The sequence below is a fragment of the Pezoporus flaviventris genome, unplaced genomic scaffold (genome assembly GCF_033815535.1).
Source record: "Pezoporus flaviventris isolate CSIRO_AGI_PZ_B2104156 unplaced genomic scaffold, CSIRO_AGI_Pfla_v1 ptg000057l, whole genome shotgun sequence".
Lineage (NCBI taxonomy): Eukaryota > Metazoa > Chordata > Aves > Psittaciformes > Psittacidae > Pezoporus > Pezoporus flaviventris.
Window position 1 is genome coordinate 6,695,209 of NW_026892605.1, and position 19,463 is coordinate 6,714,671.

At 35.4% G+C, this 19,463-nt stretch overlaps 1 protein-coding gene across 3 annotated transcripts in view; it reads left to right on the plus strand.

The window, feature by feature from the left end:
• Nucleotides 1–19,463, plus strand: part of PRLR (prolactin receptor) — a 150,198-nt gene that overhangs the window by 7,037 nt on the left and 123,698 nt on the right. For all 3 annotated transcript variants that reach the window (XM_061469513.1, XM_061469515.1, XM_061469512.1), the window contains one exon: nt 10,874–10,964. The gene's annotated coding sequence lies outside the window, so the exon portion shown is untranslated. The remainder of the gene's footprint in view (nt 1–10,873; nt 10,965–19,463) is intronic.

The following is a 19,463-nucleotide window of genomic DNA, read 5'->3' on the forward strand; positions in this document are numbered from 1 at the left end:
TGGAATAAAGGGTTGGCCTTAAAATTAATGAAATTCTGTGAAAATGTTTAATATAGAATGACTGAATACAGGCACTAATGAAAGATGCAAAGCAGCCATTCAGCTGTTCATGCTGTAAGTTGTGGCACAAATAAACATTTTTAAAGAACTGACAGAAATAATAACTGTTATGAACTTGTGTTGTAGAGCAATGACTGCCTTACTGTTACTGTTGAATCACTTCAAGTCATTCAATAACATAGACCACTCTGTGGTCAAGCCAGTAGTAAGACTAAATTAGTTTGGTTCTCTGCTTCTGATTTTCTCCAGCTATCCTACCACTTATTCCCATTTCAGACTCTTTTCTTGCCATGGATTCTTAGTCTGTCCTGCAATCAGAATTAATTCTTACTCATATATGTCCATTTATTTCCCCCTTCCTATTCCTCAGGTGTTTACATTTGATGATGTGCCTGTCTTCTGATTTTCATCTGCTGCCCTAATCCTTCTTTCCTACTGAGTTTCCTATGCACATTCTGTTTCTTGGGAAACCACTGATCATGTATCCTCAAATTTGCATAATTATGGCTGTGTTCCTATGTATATTGTCGCTTACTCTGAACCTCTAAGTTCTAATTTATCTTACACAATTTACATTTGAAGTCTGGAACATCTTTTTCTGTGCTTGGGTTTCAAAAGCTGCTTGCTCCCCTGAGGATTTGCTGTCAGTATGCTTAGCTTTTTATGCAGAATGAATGCTTCCAAAGAAATGGTACCAATGACAAGTTTCTTTTCAGCAGCGCAGTAGCGGCATTTGTCAGACTGAATCATTAACAATGTCAAGAATGCACCTATTTCTTCCTGTCTCTTCTGAAAACCTCACTGAGTTTCAGGTAACATTAGTCAAGATATATACTCAGGTAGAGTATCTTCAAGTGTCAGTATAGAGGTGATCTGGCACATTATTGCTTCTCTTTTTTTTTTTCTTCTCACTGACGATCTGACAGTAAAGCTCATTCTGCCCTTTCTCTTGTTTTACCTCTCACCATACTGTTACTTAGCTTGCAATACCAAACACAGCTCAATAATAATAGAATGTAATAATACAATATAGAATAATATTTCTCTTCCTTCATGACATACTTTTCAAATTTGAATAATTATGTAAGTACAACTTATTCAAACATTTTGTAGGTCACTTCCAACTGAAATATTCTATTTGTCTTTTGAATTTATCATCCATCAGCTTGTTTGTTCAGAGAGAATGAGTATAGCAGTGTTTTATAGATATCTCTGGCTCAGTTTTTCTGTGAAAATCAGGAAGTAACATTGCTTTCTTTATGACAGTTCTTGATATTTAGATAATGTTTCTGTTGTCCCCATCTCTTCTGTATTTTTGAGCTACTATTCCCAATCTCTTTGTAAGATTAGAAGTAGAGATTTCCATCCTGCATGTGACGTGTCTGCATATAGAACAGCAGCTGCTACAGGGGTGTAATTTTTCAATAATTTTAACATTCATTTTTGTTGAGCTTTATAACCTATTAATCCTATCACAAGGCATTGCTGTTCCCTGCTATCCTGATGAGAAAGTCATAATTACCTTTTTATCACAGTGTTATGCTGACCTGTCTTCTGGCATCATGTTGCATACTGTTGCTGCACTAGTTTCATGTACTTGAAAGACCTGCCTCAGTTTCTAAGATCGGATTAATATTGAAGCATAAGAAGGAGACTTGAGACAGGACAAAATTTTAAATTATATAATTTCTTCTTTTGCATGCATTGTCCTTGTATGTATGGAGAACTTGATACTACGTTGTAATAGTCCTGTTGGAAACCTTATTTATCCTAATTTTCTAGATGCAGTATGTATGCCATGTACATTCTGTTTACACTCTCAATGTGCTAATTGCAATTCTTTGGAAAAGTGTTTGGGTCAAAAATGTAGTAGGAGTTCAAACCCTGTTCTGTGAAAGGGCAAAACTCTTAAAAATAAAAATATTTTTTAAAAGCCTGTACTTCTGTAAGAAGTTCTGTTTCACACCCTAGCTGAATCTTAGTATTTCTCTGGCCTCTACTTTCTGGTATGTTCCTTATTTCCTCCTCTTTGCTCAACTTTTACTGCTATAATTTTTCTTTACCACTGTTTATGTAAGTTTGTGTATTTTAATTCAGTCAGCTTTTGTTTTCTCCTGTGCAAGACCTGCTCATTGTCCTTTATATTTTTTTTCTGTTACCTCTCTTCTGTGTTCTTATATTGCCTCACTGAAGTGAGGATTTTTTTCTGCTTGATTCAGTTCAGATTCCATTTCTTTTCATATTTATTTCATTTTTCAGAAATACTACAAGGCCTAAAATTCTTCTACATTTTATCTGGTCTGTAAAACTCATTATTTTTCCAGAAAGGTTTCATATTATAATGAGTTTGACATCAGACCTTGGCTCTTTGAGTAAAACTCCTAAACTAAATGTATAGTATATCATCACAAAAGAAAGAGAATGTATGCATTTAAGGGAAATGATTTTGCCGTAGTATTATGAAGTCTAGCAAGTTGTGTCAGCAGCTCTAACAATCTGCTGATTTACAGCAACTAAAAAACACGATATATTTACATATAAAAAATGTGTGTAAATCTTAACTCTATGATCAAAGAAGTGAAGTTTAAGGCCCTAAAATGTCATATGATATTTTGTGAAGTACTGTCATTTTTGAGCAGGATAAAATTCAAAGCCCAAAAAGGCATGTGTCTCACAGTAAATAACCATTGGGCACATTCTTCGCTGACACATTATTTACCTAAGAGAAACAGAAATTTGCTAGCAAACGACATACTGAATCTGGATTTACCACGGCATTCTGGTGTATGACAAACGCTTCCATTATGTGGTATGAAACACATGCATGCTCTAAAGCTAGGAAATACGTCAACAACTTCAAGTTAGCAAGTATGTTAAAGCAGTAAGATTAAACCATTAGTTAGGTTCTGGATGGAGATCACACAACCATTATTGGAGCAATTTTCATTAAAACAGATTTTCTGAATTGGACATACTTTTATAGAAGAACAATGCCACTTTACTAGAGAATGGAAGCAATGACTTGTAAACTGTAATGTGCAAAAAAATGAAGAGGTTCTGGTTAAATTTTTTTTTTTTCTTAAAGTCACCATTTTGACTAGAATCTTAAGTGTGAAGCTGTAAAACAAATCAGAATAATAGAATAGATGAAGCACAGGCATTTTAATTTAGAGTCCATTCATGAGCAATAAGAAAATAAAGTGCTCTGAGAGAGAAAAGAGGATTAAAGAAAGTGGGGCTATTTGCTTAGGTGGAAAATGTTGACGTATTTCTTTGCTCAATCCTTAAAATGTTGGTAATTTAAAAAGCTAAGAAAGGATTTAGTGATGCGTAATTTTTGGTGGAAAGATGACAAAGTTTACCCTTTATATATCCCAGTTACACACACCTAAGCCTTCAAAGGATTAGCTTGGCTGTTTTTTGTGCCCCGATAGGACATCTCTTTATACTGTTACAGCTTCTGGCCAGAACAGGTATATAGTAATTTATTGTTGAGATACAATGCAATTTACTTAAAGGGCTTAGGATTATCTTTTCCTTTAATGTTTTGGCTAGAGTACTGTGCCACTAATTTTTTTTTTTTTTAATTTGAAGATGCGCTTTCAATCAAGTTGTAAACATGGATATGTATTTTTTTATATATATATGAACAGTTTTATTTCTATTCTTACACAATTTAGTACTTTCTACTTACAACTCCAAATAAGGTGAAGTGTGAATTTTATGCTAATATTGTAAATAAAATCAAATCAGATTCTGGAACACAGAACTCTAGTCCTCACAGCAAAGTGCTAGCTGCTAGATCATTAGGAACCAGCTTGACTTGAAATCATGATCAATATACTGGATCTCATTTGTGGCAGGTCTGGGCGTTTGATGGCTTGTATAGGCAGACGAGATGTTTAAAGGGGGTAGGAAATCATACATTGTAATTTATAATTATTGCCAGTAATTACGGGGTATTGCCTCAACATGACTCAGAAATCCATTTATGATAGAATTTAAACATGGGGAGATGATGGTGCCTGAGAACATGCATGAGGTGAAGATTAAAATGTATTTTCTAGTTTGGGTTTTTTTTCTTTCTTTCTTTCTTTCTTAGTTTAGCATTTGACTTTAAACATGTTTTATTTGTAGCAGCTCATCAGTTAATATAACTTGGGACTAATTCTCAGTGTGCTATTCACAGCTGCATACTGAGCTTTCCGCTTGTTTTAGTGTCCCTACAAAAATGTGCTGTAGCCTATCATTTAACTGAGGAACAGTCTCTGGAAATCACCACAGCTTAAACTAGCAGATGTAGACCATATTTGTTGCTGTGTAAACTGTGCTGCTTTGCTGGTCTTGCCCAGCAATCTTCTATTTAGTCTTAACTGTAATGTGTTTTTCAGGGTTTCATCAAAATTCTTTGTCCTTTTGGCTAGGTACAGTGAGTGCCAAGTTTTTCTTAATTCAGGCATGTCTTCTGGGTATTTTACACTAAATTGGCTTACAGCATTGGAAGTGGGTCTGGTGTTGCAGTTTATTAAAGCAGTAGTCTGTAATTCTATGTTAGGCTGTAAATATTTACTTAAAAGAAATCAAACTGTAAGAGAAATTTAGCAGCCTAGTGCTCTCCTGTCCCCTCTTGTGTGTTACCTATTTCTCATTGATTCTAGAGCAGTCAGTCTGAAAGAATATTTTTCGCTGTACGTTTGAACATAATACATGTACTTTTGCTGTTAAATTTGTTATTGCATATACCATAAGTTTTTGTATTTCCTCTGAATGTTTTTCGATGAAGTCCTAAATTAAATGTTGTTATGAATGGACATGGTTTTGTGTATTCTTTGTATAGGGATTTTTTGTTTTATTTTTCTTGCTTTCCAGTCATGCAAAGTACACGAACTAACCATTTTCTTTCAGAATATAGACTTTTTTGCACTTTAAATTTTGGAAGCAGGCGAAATGATTATAAAGGCAATGGTGTATTTTCCTCTGGTGTTTTTTTTTTAATGTTGATAGGTAATGTATATGATTTTTTTGTGTATTCTAGAATAAAAATTAGTGAATATACTTCTACGTGTATATGTATATATGTATGTAAGCATATATAAATCAGATACATAAATCTGTACCCTAGAGTTGTGAGAAAACAATTCATCATTAGTAACTGTGTTAATTGCTTTTTTTAGTGCATAAGAAAGACATATTTCAAAAAATACATTTTAAAAAAATTAAAATGGGATTGATGTGATGCATTTTGTAATTGCTTTTCTTGGCCCTGGGGGAAAATCTGTATCTCTACTTTAACAGTAGTTGTCAAAATAGGAAAGAACAGTAATATTGGAGAGAAAAAAACCTCATTTTGAAGCGGCATAAGTGTCTGTTTATTTTCCAACTTTTTTAATAGTACTGTATTGCTATTAGAAAAGAAATTATGTTCTCTAAGCTGGTGTAATAAATGACTTGGTACCCTGTAATTTAACTGTGTTTGAAGAACAGTAACCTGCTGTAGGAGATAATGTGAACTTTGTAAGGCTTGATGTTGTTGATTTATTATTTTAGGGTTTTTTTTTCTGAAGACAGTACATGATTTTGAAATCAAAGGAAACCTCACTGCAGACGCAGCCATTAGAAAATGAGCTTTTTTTAAATTCATAAAGAGTAATATACCTCTAAAACTGTTTGGTTACCCCCCTGTGAACCTGAAAGGTAGAATTAGTATTTCTTACGCACGAAGAAAAGTGCGTATTTCCTTCCCTCCTTGCCCATCCTCCCCCAGTCATTGGAAATAATATTCCTGTTACATGTACAAAGCCATGCAGTCCCAGAATGAAAGTATAAGTAATTTGATATAGAAATATAAGTCAGTATACAAGTCAAGGAATTTACATTGACTCCACTCACTCCCTTATCCACATGACAAAGTAGATGGTGATTTGATACTCTATAGTCTAAATGGCTTTGAGAGCTGTTTTGTTTATAGAGTACTTAGAGACTTCTGATGTGAGTTAAAGTGCAAATTCTGGTCAGAATTAAAACTGGCTTTTTCATAACTGATAGAGAGCATCAATAGCCAGGTCTGGATCTCTGAATAAAGTATAGATGGGTGAGAGGAGTTTTGCTGGTGCACTTCGAGCTGCTCACTGTATGTGGTAAGTCAGAATTTGTTACCCAGAATCAGTTGAGGTGAGCTGAAGAAGTTATCTTTGCGATTGCGGAGTCAAGGAGAACATCATGATGACAGTCTCAGTCCCTGAACTATTTGATCTGTGTTTTGAAGAGATTGATCAAAACATGGGTACACTATGTCTTGAGCAACTGTCTCTGAAGTCTTACAAAGCATTATGGAATATTGTTTAGATGATGAACTGAATGTACCAAGACAGTGTTATTTTATAAAAAATGAAAATCTGAATAATACATGATGTACATTCTATGTAACACATAACAGTTTACATAGCATAACCGTAGCTTTCTTCCGAAATTCAATTTCTTTCTGTCTACTTGAAGTAACAGCAGAACCAAAAAAGGAACATGGCATGAGTCTAAACTAATCCTCACCACCAATTTTAGTATAAGTTACTGACATGCTAATCATTTCAGTAGTGATCTGTAGATAATGCCAATTGCTCTTCAGATATTAATTTGACTAAAACTTTGGCAGTTAATATTTGAACTGATTCATATTAGTTTAAATCTTTAATTGCATTTAATTATAGTTTTGCTTATGAAACAAACAGCTGCACTTTTTTCATTACCTCTGTTAGTCTGCCATTTGAAAGGATTAAGTTTCTGTGCATCTCTACAAAGTATTTCTCAACTTAGCTTCTCTTGGCTGTATTTTGCACCTTATCTTGCATGTGGACTAATTTTTCCAGAATTTGTTATTGATCTAGTGCAGCTTTTCATCTAACCACATCAATGACATTACTCTTTACATTATTGTTTGCAGTAACCCATTTAGCTTGCCTGTCTTGGCTCAAGATAGTAGATATTAATTGTAACATCCCAAACAAAGCAGCATGTATAACTTGCATGTAGCATTCTTCAAAATGTTGTAACAAATTAGTTAAATGAAGTTGAGTACAATTGAAACTTCTCTAACCAGTTGCTGATAGATACTACCTGTACAATATTATGCAAGAGTATTTATTGAGAATATTCAACATCAGATTTTGAGAGTTGATGAAATTGACTATAAATATAGGTCCCACGTATAGGGAGCTAAAAAGGAAGCTTGAGTGAGATAACAAGATTTTCATAGCAACTTATATTTACTTCCTGTTCATTTTCTGGAAAAGTTATTAAGGACTAAGCTGCCAGGCAGCAGAATTAATTAAACTTTTGTTGTTGTTTGGCCACGAACACAGGTAGGTTGTTCCTCTACCAAATTAGAGAACATGGTTGTTTGGAAATGCAATTATTATGGAGTGTGGCTGGGTGGATACGCTTCAAACGCCTCTATCATTTCACCATGATGATGCTGGTGTATAATTCAAAGAAGGGAAGCTACTTCAGCTGGGCCAGCAACTGAATCTTGAAGTACAGCAAAGGTTTTCTGCAACAGCCAGAGCAACCAAAAGATTTGCACATGTAATCACAAAATCTTTGATTGTCCGTTAAATTCTGGGTTGGCTAAGTTTCTGCTGACTTTGAGACTGGTATGAGAAAAACTATGCATCTTTCTCTTAGCAGATAGTATGATTTGCATTCATAATTATATCACGGTAGGTAAACCAGATAGTGAGTTTGTGGGTGAATTTTGCAGCAGATCAGTCACCATTATACTTCCAAGTGTATGACTGGGATAGAAATTTGGCTGTTCACCATCAGAAGACAAGACTTGACTAATCTGATAGATCTTGTAGCAGACAGTCAAAATCTTCTTTCCCAGTGGACTAGAAGCCCCAAGACATGTTCTAGCCAGTTGATATGACAAATTATTAAATACTTTTTGCAACAACCAGGAATGGCAAATACACTATTTTGTAACATCACAAAGGAGATGCAAGGAGCAGCTTGTTTCTTTCTTCCTTCTTTGGATTTTTCCATTAATGTATCCTTCTCTGTTTATGTTTTCAACCCCTCCTCCAAGATACGCAGTGCTAATTCCAGCAAAATGACAGGAAAGCCACCTCTTTGTATACTTCTGGAAGTGCAAAATTCAGGCCTGCTGAAAACTTCACTTCTTACTGTTAAATGAAGCAGAAAAAATAGGAAAAGGACCTGTACTGAGACAGTACAATATGTGTATTGCACGTACTAAGTTAATATACAAGGCAGGAGGTATCCTGCCACTCTATATTAAAAAAGTGAAAGCCAAGCCAGTTTCCATTGAAAACATAGCATTTCTGTTGGGAGGAGGTGCTGGGAGAAGAGGGAGGGAGGGAGGGAGGGAGGGAGGGAAGGTTCCATGCAACTGTGAAGATGGTTTCATAGTCAGGAGCAGAGTGAATGAGGAGGGTATGACTTGGAGCCATGAAGGGGACACAAAGCAATGAGGAAGCCATGGGATGGCAGTCACTTTGCTTGAGAGACTGGCAACTCTGATAAAAGTGGAAGATTGAAGAAGCTAGGGTTTGCCGAACAGGGGGAAAAGATGTATACAACAATAACAGAGGTGGAAGAAAAGAAGAAAGGGGGCAAGAGGGAGATTTATATTGGTCATGGAGGTTGAAACAGAACATCCTAGGCAAAGAAATAGGGAGAATAATGTATTGCCGTGGGGTGCCTGTTGTGATTAACTGATGGGAGTCATAAGATTTTCTTAAATACCCTTAATTTTTTTTTTTTCCTCACGCTGAGAGTACTGTAATTTCTTATTACATTCCGTACTGTATCAGTGTGTGTCTTGCCTTTAGGCCCAACGAACTATTATAGATGAGACAGTTACTGACCAGTTGTAAATATTTTTAATCCTCTGCTTAGGGGGGGGTGATCTTCTCTGATAACATTGTGAAGACTGTATTAGGAAACAAATGTATTACATTTGCTCCAGTCTTTTTGATCCTGTTACTACTAGAATATTACAGATAGTAAGCACATCAGGATTACAAAAAATCCAGTTGCTGCACAGTCAGCAAGAGAGAAAAAAAACTATTTGTGGTTTCTTTGAGGTTTTTTTAAAATCATTTATATGGGCTTATATTTTTCATTAGGAGGTCTTGTATATCATGTAAGATTATTGAAGTGTGACTGTAATCTGTTAATAAAAACTTTGACATTTCTGAAAAACTGAAAGTGAAGTGACATTGAACCTATGAACCTAGAAGGCAATAATAAACAGGAAAGCAGAAATATACAAAAAAAATTAGATAATTATTTGGTTGTTGCTTAGTAGCTGCAAGTGAATGACCACTGTGTTGCATCAGCTGTCATTGCATGTTGAAAAGCTGGACTGTATAAGTTGTGGTGTAGTTAATATGCTAGTTAACAAGGGTCTATGAGTTCTGGACAATCAGCAGAATATCGTATAGAACAATTCTTTTAAAGTATTTTTCATTCTTGGTGATACGTCTTACTTCTCACTGCAAGTAATGTGAAAACTGACCTGCAAACTCAGATCCAGTGATTATCAAATAATTATCAAGCTACTAGCTATTTTTGCTTAACATGTCTAGAACTGAAAAAAATTAAAAAAAGACATATTCTGTTTTTTAATTCTTTCTTTCTCTCAGTATTAATCATTTTTGTCAGACTTCCTCAAATTTGTTAGAACTAATAATTCTTTGAGTATATTCAGGTAATAATATACTGCCTAGCAAAAAAAGTTGGTTGATGCTTATAATTACTTTTCTGGGCTTTCTAAACTTTGGGTACTGCTTATCTAATAACCTTAAGACAATCTATTTTTTTTTAAATTAACAGCACTGAAATTGCTGTAAGGATGAATTTTCTGGTGTGGAATTTCATTGTGTTGTTTAATTCTGAAAATGCAAAAAGATACAAGGTGTTTAATACTGTTGAATCTCTAATTTCATAGTAGGAAATTGTAATAGATTTGCTGTGTTATGTTGAAATGTGTTCATTGTGAAGAATATTTTGGTTTACATTAGTTGAATTGTCCTAAGTTAGCAATGTTTTCTAAAATTACTAATTCCATCAACCAGAGACAATCACTTTGCCCGTTACAAAGTGTTACTTTACAGACTATGTAAGACATTTTGTAGGTTTTATTTCTCCATTTGCATCTGAAAGAATGCTGAAATTCTACAAATTTAACATAACATATCCCATCACTGAGGAGTTTGAGATTCTCTAGTGCTTTTTAGAAGAATTACTTTAGTGGGAGGAAGATGAGGTGAAAAGATATTACTCTATGTCTGTGTTCCTTGTACAATGTGCCGGCCACATCTGGAAACTTCATTCTTTGAAGTATGTAATGTCTTTATAACTATGCAATCCAAAAAAATATTGTTGTGTAGAAAAAGTATAATGAAGGAATACAGAGACAAGCAGGTAGTTAAACATGAATTACTGTGAGACAATTAAAATTAGTGGAATTACTTGCATGTCATAATGTTGCCCTAATGAGGGTTAATTATGATACAAGAATTGAAATAGGAGCTGTGATGATTGAAAACCTGTATGACAGGTATGTGGAAATGCTGGCAATTTGGGTTGCTTCATTTTGCTGTTAAGACTTTTGGTAATTACTTGAACACACCTGACAAGGCATCATTAATTATGACAAAAAGAAAAATCTGTCACCATCACATTAAAAAAATGCATTTTGTAATGCTGAAAGCTTCACTGGTTTTTAGGAAATGGAAAATCTTCTGTCTGTACTACTGCTCCCTTTTTAACCTATGCTTAATTCTCCTTTTAGATATTGGTGGCTGAAAGAATCCAGAGTTTTTGAAACAAGAAGGTTGAAGCAAGACCTTCTCCTGCCCAAGCTCCTAACTCTGTGACATGATGTAAGCCATCTAACCATTTTATCTCTGTTTTTTCTGTTGTAGATAAAGAAAATTCACTGTTTTCTGTATTTTTAGGAATGCTTGTTTTTGAGTGAATTTCCTACCATGAGGAAAATTTTGTTTTTAAATGCCAGTTAATTAAGTACAGAAAAGCTGTTTTCAGATAAATTACAAAAGAAAAACTTCCTTCTTAACTTTTCCAGCTAAAATTATGAATTAGATTTGTAATACTTTCACAAAAGTATCAGCATCTTTCAACTGGTCTGTGTTACAGTCTAATTAATGTACATTCTTAATAACTTCAGGAAATAAAAATAGAGTTTTCAGAAGAATTTCTTGGTGAGCTAGGATGGTAGCAGAGACTGCAGTAGAGAGGACATAAATACATTGTTCGAAGACAAGAAGAGGCAATGGATTTGGAATCCTGAGTAGCTCATGTTTGAAGGGGGTGTTCATGGTTCTGACTGGATGACTTTGGTTAGCTGGCAGGATGCATACTACTACTATATGTGCTAGGAAAGACACTCACTTGTGACAAGTCCTGCTTGTAATAAAATAGTAATTGTTATCAACATATTATTTTATTTTTAACTTCATTTTTAGCATTAGTTTCCATACATTAACATTATTATAAATGTATTTAAATGTCATTTATATTTCCATTCTTACATGAATATGATTGTATGAACTTAGGGATTTGGAGTTCTTCTAGGGATATAAACATGAACTGCCAGGTAAGAATCTTGTTGTTGTTGTTAAGCATGAATTAACCCTGATTGTTTGAAGTTTTTTTCAGTTAATTATCTTTTCCTCTTTCTTATTCCTTCTTCTGTTGCAGAAAGCCTTATATTCACTTAACTTTGCTTTTGCTTTTATCTTGCCCAGTATGTGCTAGCCTACAACAGGAGTGAGGCTGTAAGCTTGGTTTTCATTCACTAGTCATTCTTTTTAAAGAATTTGAAATCAGATTGCTCACATTAGTAATTATTCTTTTTTAAGCATTTATATTTACTATTTTCTGTGTTTATCAGCTGGTGCTTTTTAAGGTCATTATGAAAATTAAGTTCCTTTCTGAGCTATAGATTTAGGGGTGGTTTTTTTTAATCTGCTATGAATATAAAATACATGATGCAAATAAAGCTGTGTTTGAAGTTGTTTGTTTCAGAATATCTAATAATTAACTCTGGGGCTTCCCTATAGGTACATCTTTGTCTAATAACCTTAGCTGTCTTTCTATATGTAGTTGCATTTCTCATAAAAATGACACTCCTAGGGAGACTTCTGTTTCTGTATCATTAAGGTTTGGAATGGGTAATTGCCATTTTTGTTGTGTATTTACATTATTTTTGAAATGTGTAAAGTATTTTATAACACTAATTTCACAGAGTATTGATAGTGTAAGGTGCTCATAGTCTTTACAGGGTGAACAGTCTTTTCAGTAATACTTTAAATGTCATTTTCTGAAAGCCACTTAGTCTCTCTTCACTGTCTTACATCTGCAGTATGCAAATTTTGTGTGGTTCAGTTATCTGTGTAAGTAATAACTTTCCCAGAATTGAAATGAGCAGATAACGACTTATTAATAGTTTGGTATAGGCAGTATTTTATTCAAAATAAGTTTTTAAAAATTTTCAGATTTTGGGATTTAGACTTTTTCTAATTTATGAAACATGAGGAGACTAAAGCGCAGATAGCATTCACCAAATGCACTTGGTTTATTGTGCTTATTTTACTAGGCCTACTGTATCTACCTTATCACTCTACTATCTTGATATCTTAGAAAATTGATATTGTCTCTCTTAATGCATTCTTTCAAAGGTCCCAATTATCTGTATTGGTTATTTAATATGTAGCCCATAAGTCTGTAGGAAAATAAGTCAGATCATATTTTTGCTTCTGAAAGCAATAGAATTCATAGTTTTAAATTCGTACATCTAATTTGACAAATATGGCCCAGAAAGATGGAGAACACTTGCTACAGTTTGTTGGGTGTTTAAAAAAAAACCAACAAATTCCGCCCAGAAACTCTCAAACCCACTATAATTTTCTTTACATTTTCAGTTCCACTGTTCCTGAAAATGGAAAGTCATTGTCGGAGAGGCTGTGTTCATAGCTGTGCTAAACCTTATCTTTTTTTTTCATGTAAGCTTCTATACTTCAGATATTTGAGAGGAAAAATCGAAAACCTAAATTTAACCGTATTCAACAGAAGATCAATTATATGAGTCGAGTGATGTATTCTTGGTGACCTGTGTTGCTAAGAAACAAACTCTTGTGTCAATTGATTAAATCTTCTTGCAAGTGTTTTTACCACAAGATCCATTGCAATGCCTTATTCAGGCTCTAACATCTGAAATCCGTTAACCATGAGGTCAAGCTTTTGTCTGCTTCTTGACTTACTTTATTCTTGCTCCGTCTAAACTAAAATCACCAAGTCACCTTTCTGTGAACATCTACTATAAAGTTCCAGGTCAGCAGGGGACAAAGCAAAACTCCCTGTTTCTCCAGACTTACCTCACTCTTGTTTCTTGCTTTGTTCCTGGCAATGCTTTTGCCACATGGTAATGGAGCCAGGATGCCATCTTCAGCCCATTCTTGTTCTGCAGTCATTAGCATTGAATTGCAAGTTAGGTTAGAACACTGACTTGTTCTGGGCACATAGTGAGTTTCTGTTAAGTAAGTCAGTGCACACACACATGAAAAGTTTTTAACAGCTTACTGGTTTTGTATTAGATTAGTTGATATGTAGTCAGATAAAAAAATCTGCCACTGTCAGAATAGTCTGAAAAAATTTAAACCAATAAAATAATTTCTGTATAGAATTTCTCCTGTGCATTACAGCACTGCATAACTTTGTAGTGTAAGGAATCTGGCTAGATTGACTATGATTTTATTTTTCCTATACTTACTGAACAGTATTTTTAAAACATCACCTTCCTTATTCAGCTACAGACTAACAAATACATTTGCTTTCTTTTTTGACATTTTTTCTTAATTATTGTAAAATCGTTTTTCTGAAGTTTGAAATACATAGCCTTATTCACTGTGTATTTATGTAAAATATTGGTGCTGTGTGTAGCTTGTCACCGTCTCATTTCTATATCCACCGTAAAACTTCTTTTCAAATGTTTCAGTCTGGCACCCCAATACTCCCTCCCTCCCTTTCTATGCCAGCCATTATTGTCCACTTGATAAATTTTCAAAATATCTTTTTTTTTGGCTTTTTCTGGTGTTGTCTTTCCCACTAGATAGGAATTCATGGAGTGATCCCCTTACATACCATGGTTTCTTACCATCGCTTTGCTCTGCTAGCTGCAAAGTTCGTAATGATTTTGTTAAGGCTTTGCTGAGATTACAGACTGTAATACTGATCATTCAACATAAATAAAGGAGATAGCATAGAATCACAGAATCATAGAATCAGCTAGGTTGAAAAAGACCTTTAAGGTCATCAACTCCAACCTCTACCCCAGGACTGCAAAGTCCACCACTAAAGAAGAAAAGAGGTTCAGAGCAGCCCTGCAGAGAAGGACTTGGGGGTGTTGCTCGATGAGAAAATGAACATGAGCTGGCAGTGTGCGCCTGCAGCCCAGAAAGCCAACCGTACCCTGGGCTGCATCAAAAGGAGCGTGACCATCAGGTTGAAGGAGGCGATCCTGCCCCTCTACTCTGCTCTCGTGAGACCTCACCTGGAGTATTGTGTGCAGTTCTGGTGTCCTCAACATAAAAAGGACATGGAAGTGTTGGAACAAGTCCAGAGGAGGGCCACGAGGATGATCAGGGGACTGGAGCACCTCCCGTATGAAGACAGGCTGAGAAAGTTGGGGCTGTTCAGCCTGGAGAAGAGAAGGCTGCATGGAGACCTCATAGCAGCCTTCCAGTATCCGAAGGGGGCCTATAGGGATGCTGGGGATGGACTCTTCATTAGGAACAGTAGTGACAGGACAAGGGGTAATGGGTTAAAACTTAAACAGGGGAAGTTCAGGTTAGATATAAGGAAGAAGTTCTTTACTGTGAGGGTGGTGAGGTACTGGAATGAGTTGCCCAAGGAAGTTGTGAATGCTCCAAGTTGTGAATCCCTGGCAGTGTTCCAGACTAGGTTGGATGGAGTCTTGGATGATATGGTTTAGCGTAAGGTGTCCCTGCCCATGGTAGGGGGTGTGGAACTAGATGATCCTAAGGTCCTTTCCAACCCTAACTATTCTATGTTTGTATGATTCTGTATTCATTCTATTCCTCACCTGTCTATATCCACTTTTAGTTTTTCATTGAACTTTTGCTCTTGATTAATGTGAGACTAGAATTTTAATCCAAATATCTAAATCTTAATGATTCGGAACAAATCAGATACCCAGAGAAGATCCGAAACTTACTAAGTCAACTGAAACTGATAGAACATTATAAATTACAGCTTGCAATATCTTGTGCCTATCAGTTAGTGCTGTATGACTGTGACTTATCAGGCATTAACCATTATCTGTGTACCTTTCCGTGTTCTTCATTTGCTATATTTCATTTATTATTTGTAGCTGTATGCTTCCAGGTAGTACAAATAGCTTTGTAGGTCGGCTTGTACAATCTCAGCAACTTTTTGCTGACCCTTACTTCATACTCATTCTGAAATATTTCTAGGACAAATATCAGAGGCTCAGTAGGTCTGTTGATTTACAGTAGTAATAATGCTCCTCCTTCTCGGAAAAAGAAAAAAAAAATAATATTCCTGTGAAATCTTTGTTCTCTAGGCTAATTCGGAATTCTCAGCTTTTTTTACTAGAGATGAGTCAAATGATGGGACATAACTTACAGCACTAATTTGGAAATATGGCCTCTGAAACAACAGAGGAATTTTGGCTTCTGTTTGTGTAAATCATGTGGTTTTGGCTTCAAATTTTTGGTTTGTTTGTCAATTTTAAATTCCATCAGACTCATTTTGTTCTGGAGTTTCTAAACACCACAGGCCACTATTATTATTTCTAATGCTTGAAAGAGGCTACATTTCATTTTAGTTCTATATTCAGTAGATTTTGTTTGGTGCTGCTGTTCACAACAATGTTGCTTTATTGACAGGCAAATGCCGGATAGCAACCTCCCAAGCTCTAGGGTCAGAAGGTTTTATGCCACATGAGGTCTCACTTCCTTGGTTATGTGAATCTTAGTAGGTTACAGAGTGCCAGGGAACTTTCCCCCACACTGGATTCAGTTGTCCATGTTGTTTTATTTTTTTTTTCAAACTGAGTTTTGCCCAGGGCATTGCTAAAAATTTCCAGAGTTAGGGAGTTTGTATAGGCTGTTGGTCATTCCCACTTGGCAGTTTGCTTGCAGTCAGCCTGTTTGGAAGAGTTTAGAACATGGACTTGTTCTGTTCTAGAACAACTAGTCTGCTGGAGAGTCATGCATAAACTCATGACAGTTAAGTGATGAGTGCACCTGTAACTTCTAAGGACTAAGTTGTGTGTGTGCTCATACAAAGAGGACATAAGCCCAGAACTCACTGGAAGACAGATAGGAGGTGTTCTTGTGTTTCATAGAAACAAACTACATCTACTTAGCTGGGCACTGGAACTTTGTATGTGTAGCTCTTGAGCTAGTCTGCTCTATGTCTGTGAAGCTCCAGAATACATGCATCTTTAAAATTGCCAGTGTGACAGATTACTGTAGATTGATTTATTCTGAACTTCAGTAATGAGTTATAATGCTGTTATCATCAAATCACCTTTTCTGTATAGTATGTGGCTATAGAATTTCCATGCACTTACTGTTTTTTAAAGTAGAATGCGCAACCTTGAAGGTCATCCAGAATTCGTGCATTATTCCACATAGCCTTCAGCAGTTATTTCAATGCCTAACTGTCAATAATGTTGAAATTCTGTGCCTTGCTTCTGTCCTGAATTAGCATCAAGAGGATAAACAGTTGCCTGCCATGGCTAAGATGTGAGGTGAGGCATAAAAAAAAAATATGGTGGGCTTTGCATAGTCTAGCATGATTTTCTACTTCAAAACCAGTTAATTGGGTGCAATATATGTCAGTTCCTTTTGGGGGGGGGGGGGGGGGTTGGTGTTGGGATCAAAAAGTTAAAAAAAATTAGAATTGTCTCCATTTGTGATGTCTTTACTTTCCAGATTCCTGCATTTTTATACGTTTCCTAATTCTGTCTGTTATCTTGTATCACCACCTGATGATTAATTCTTACTTGCGTATTACATGTAAATGACATGCATTGAATAAAGAATTCCCTTAGACTCTGCGCGCCAAGAATTCTCATGGCTCCTGGGTGTCAAAAGTGTCCATCCCATATAGGGAATGTCTTTGTAAGTAAGTAATACGAAAGGTTGTAAGAGAAGACATAGAATGTATGGAAGATTTTCACTGATTTTATTTTTAGCCTTGACTTGTACAAAATAGCACTGAATAATAGATTTTCAACTGGGCCATGCCGTAAACCTGGACATCACATGTGGCTCTGGATGCTGTGGCAACTGCAGCTGTGTTGTCAAGGCAACAGCCTTGTGCTCAGTAGGCAAAACCAATGAGGATTAAGCAAGACTATATTATAGCTAAGCCTCTGTGAGCTTATCAGGGATGAACAAGATCTGTCTGTTCTTCACTGTGCAGGTGTCCCTTAAGAGTAGTGGAAAAGCAAAAACACAGATGAAATATACCCAATTTAAATGTCAGATTTGGATTATTCTAACAAGTGAGTGCATTTCCCAGTTAGATGGATCAAAAGACTCCATTTGTGTAAGTAAATGTTTATATAAAATAGATACTAGCAAAGAAAGTAATGTGACATGTTTTTCTGTAAGCTTTGAAATGAGGAAGAGGCAATTGAAATACAATGAACTCCAGCAATCTTTTTGATCTTTGTTGTAGCTTTATACTCAGGCTGAAATTCAAACACAAATATGCCACTACAAATTTCCCACTGATAAGAAAGTTTATAGACCACCAAGATTCAGAATAGTTCTCAACAGTTTCAAGCACAGTGTTCTTCTCTAGTAAAAGGAATGAATGCATGTGTCACTGAAGTAAACTCACACTCCAACATACACATGTTATTTCATCCCATTTTTTTTTGGCTAGAAGAATCAATATCCAAATGGAACTGAGATAAATTAAGAGCGAGGGTAAAATGCCAAATTGATTTTTGCTGAGTGGGGAAGGAATTTGAAAGTTACAAGTTAATTATTTTCTGTTCAAACTTAAAATATTTTTCTTTTTCTAAAGGAAAACAGAATGCTACACTTCAGTTGAAGCTTCATAATAAGTAAGAATGAATAAATGAACAAGTAAATTTTACATGTTTTGGCAGAATTTCTGGACTTTTTTATGCTTTTTTTCATGTATTGTCACGTAACATCAAAGGCGATTAAATATCTTTCTTTGACCTATGTTTTAATTGTTAAAATCCAGGTATTAACAGCATATTTTTCTTGTGTCAGTATCACCTGAGGTGTTAAAAGGCCATTAAAAAAAAAGAATCAATGTTATTTGCAGATAATGTCAGATTAACTGTTTTCAATAGTAATACTGCCCTGTGCCTCCTACAGAGAAGTGAGGAACTGGAGCAAACTATGAAATGAGATGCATCTGATTATCATAGTGATATTGCTTCTGACATTATCTCGTGATCTATTTTCTTGCTTGGTGGTTTTATTTTTCCTGCTGAGGATAACCTGGCAAAGACAATGGATTTTGTCAGGTTTTGATTGTTCTTTTCTGATACTCCATTCTTTTTTTTTTTTCCGTGCTCTCATTTCTTTCTTCTTTATATCTGATTATTTAAAATCCCTGATTTTCTCGACTAGATTTACCGTTTTTACCATTTCATCTAAGTTACAGAAAAAAATCTGTATGTAAGATGTTTCTTATTAAAGAGGGTTCAGATGTTTTGCAGCATGTTTGAGGCTGTTACAGGAAACTTGAAACTTTTATTGCTGCATTTCTGAGAGTGGCCACTTTCCTGTTAAGATTTTGTATCAGAACATCAGGGGAATAAATGAAGCATGATACTTTTCCTAATTCATAGTCTACATCTCGACCTTTTTTCCCCTCCTTGCCTTTTTCCTACTTTTGTACAAATAAATCTGTCTTTATTCTCTCTTGGTTTGTCTTCTATCTGTAGCTTTATGGCAGTTTTTCTTTGCTTTTCAAGTAGAAAAATCAATGCTTTTGTTAAATACCCCGGATTCTGAAATGAGTTTGATGTGAATTAGATTAAAGATTTAATCTAGAGCTCATTAATATGAATGAACTTGACCAGCTATCCCTAATTTAGGGAGTAGAAGTAGAGTCCAAGTTGTTTTTTTTTCTTTAGAACAACTAAATGCTGTAACAGTTGGCCAGTAAATTTCTGCAAGTTACAGAATCACAGAATCATAGAATAGTTAGGGTTGGAAAGGACCTTAAGATCATCTAGTTCCAACCCCACTAACCCTAACCCATGTCACCCAAGGCTCTGTCCAAGCTGGCCTTGAACACTGCCAGGGATGGAGCGTTCA